General features: G+C 33.9%; 1 protein-coding gene across 2 annotated transcripts in view; it reads left to right on the top strand.

Annotated features, from left to right (window-relative positions):
• LOC122265658 (uncharacterized) overlaps nt 1-2,500 on the top strand; it is an 18,341-nt gene that overhangs the window by 7,249 nt on the left and 8,592 nt on the right. The window contains exon 1 of one of the 2 annotated variants that reach the window (XM_043035052.2): nt 1,319-2,500. This exon is cut by the window's right edge and continues 145 nt beyond it. The exons of the other annotated variant lie outside the window; for it this stretch is intronic. The gene's annotated coding sequence lies outside the window, so the exon portion shown is untranslated. Of the gene's footprint in view, nt 1-1,318 lie in introns of those variants that run through there. 2 annotated transcript variants of the gene reach the window in all.

The raw sequence follows: 2,500 nt of genomic DNA, 5'->3' as shown, positions 1-2,500 counted from the left end.
GCAAACGTGTTGAAATACGTAGCAAGATTCCTTTTCCCCTTAATGGAAAAAGACAATCTCTTCCCTGTGACAAAAAAAATCATGCATTGTTCACTCTGATATTGTTTTGCTTTATTATTGATATTGATTTTACACATTGATGTTTCCGCAGTCACCTGAGTCAATTGGTAGGACTACCTGACCTCACATGTCTAACCCAATCCTTGATTTTTTTTATTAATATTATATTGCTAACGTTATTGTTATTTTTATTATCACCATTTCCATTTTTAATATTATAACGATAATAATAATATTTGTATCAGAAATACATTTTTTCCCCCGAAACTTTAAGGAATGGGGGTAAATAGGTGAGGTCACATAGGCCTACAACATTAACGGCCAGGTGACTAAGCCCGTCTGTTCAAAAATATAACGAAACACTACCCTAGTAAACAGTGCATTTATACATCACCCACGGATACCACTCGTTGATAGCCAATAAATCCAGCAAGCAGGACAGCAAGCAAGCAAGCAAGCACCCCTGGCGTCAACTTGTTTGCGAAAAGAATTTCTTCTCTCAGCGCAAACACATGAAGGGTCAACTATATGCTTATTATGCAGCAAAACAAGTATTCTGAAGATTGATTCTGAAGATTCCGAGTCTGACAACAAGGAGGAAGGGTGTCCTAATTTTCCACTATGACGTTTAAGGAACGCTGGATTCAGGAAGGGTGTGATGAGGGCTTTAAATGAGAATTCGCGTGATGTTATGATTCAGAATATTTCAGAGAGAACAGACTTAAGAAAACTCAGCATATTACAAGTGGCACGTGACAGTACACAAAAGAACAAAATAGTAAACGAAGTAGATGGACTGAATAGACCGATCGACAGGGTAGCTAGGAAGAGTAAGGATCTGAGAAACAAGGGTTAGGAACACTTGAGTAGGAGAAAGCTTGTCTAGGGAAGAACTTAATGGTGATGCTATGGTCTTGATAAGAGGGACTATCTCACGTGCACAATCACCCACCAGTTTTTTACCGTCGTGCTTTACCCCCGTTTCCGGTGATACAGTTGCTCGGGTCAGAACCAAATCTTTTGGATCGGAGCGCAAGCATTCTCTCTCACACAATTACATTAACTAGGCACTTCTCATAATATATATATATATATATATATATATATATATATATATATATATATATATATATATATATATAGATAGATAGATAGATATATTAGAATATCCACCATGCATTTGCCACGTGGCAATGTACGATAAGCAAGTGTGTTGCCTTACATGCAGAAGGAAAAGTGTCAGGAAATATCGGATGTGTAATATATTATTCATACTGCAGTAGAAATGGGAATTATAGATCATTCTTTATTTTTTCTTGTCATTATTTTTTATTATTATTATTCATTGTTAATTATTAGACTTTGATATTTTTATTTACAGTGCTTTCTTATATAATTATTGGTTCTCATATCTTCCATTAGCATGAAAAAGAACATCCTCGGTTGGATATTAGACAAAAATCCAGTTACTAATTTATACTAAATAGTCTTCTGTATGTGGCTAATGGAACCATAAAACGAACAACCAAAAAAGATCTTGTCAATTTTACATCATATGTGGATTTCCATCCAAGATAATAGGAAAGTTGCGTAATACTCTGTCCCCGTGAAACGACTCTTTAATGTCTTCAAAACCCTTCGATCCAATTCTTAATTTCTTTTACTTAACATAGTAATATAATAATATAATAATATGATAATAATAGTAATATAATGATGGTGTTAGTAATAGCAATAGTAATAATGACAAAAATAATGATAGTAATAAGTAATAATGATAATAATTTTGACAATTATATAGACGACGACGATGATGATGATGATGATGATAATAATGATGATGATGATGATGATGATATGCACATGCACACACGCCGACACACATACAGAGAAAGAAAGAGAGGGACAGAGAGAGAAACAGACAAACAGCCAAAGATAAAACGGACCCAACGGCGCTCTGGACGCGTACAGAACGCGTGTGGATCGACAGTGTTGCCACATGTTAGGATAATCTTTCTATGCCTTCAGCAGGAATATGTTTTTTATTATTTTTTTCTTGGTTTATGTGAAATGACTCTTGATTTTATGTTACCTCTGAAGCTAGTATGGATTTGTAGATTCACAATTATTGAATGATTAGAATGTGCCGTGTGAGACATAGATAGGGTAAGTACATAATTTAATGAGAGATTATATATTTAAGCTTTTTGAAATGATTTGGTGGTCATCATTCAGAGCCAAAGTGTAAATATTGAAGAATATCATGTGTATTAATGAAAGATAACATCCCTTAATATAATAGTACGGATAATGAACAAAAAAAAAAAAAAAATCGGCGAAAATATTCCAAAACCATATACAACTTGACCATATATTATTCGAATCAAATATCACCCCCCCAAAAAAAAAATTACAAATCTATCAGATGATTGCAACACTA

This window comes from Penaeus japonicus, unplaced genomic scaffold, assembly GCF_977035675.1.
Source record: "Penaeus japonicus unplaced genomic scaffold, GWHDUDI00000001_assembly GWHDUDI00000001, whole genome shotgun sequence".
NCBI classification, from domain to species: domain Eukaryota; kingdom Metazoa; phylum Arthropoda; class Malacostraca; order Decapoda; family Penaeidae; genus Penaeus; species Penaeus japonicus.
This window is presented reverse-complemented; position numbering and strand designations above follow the sequence as displayed.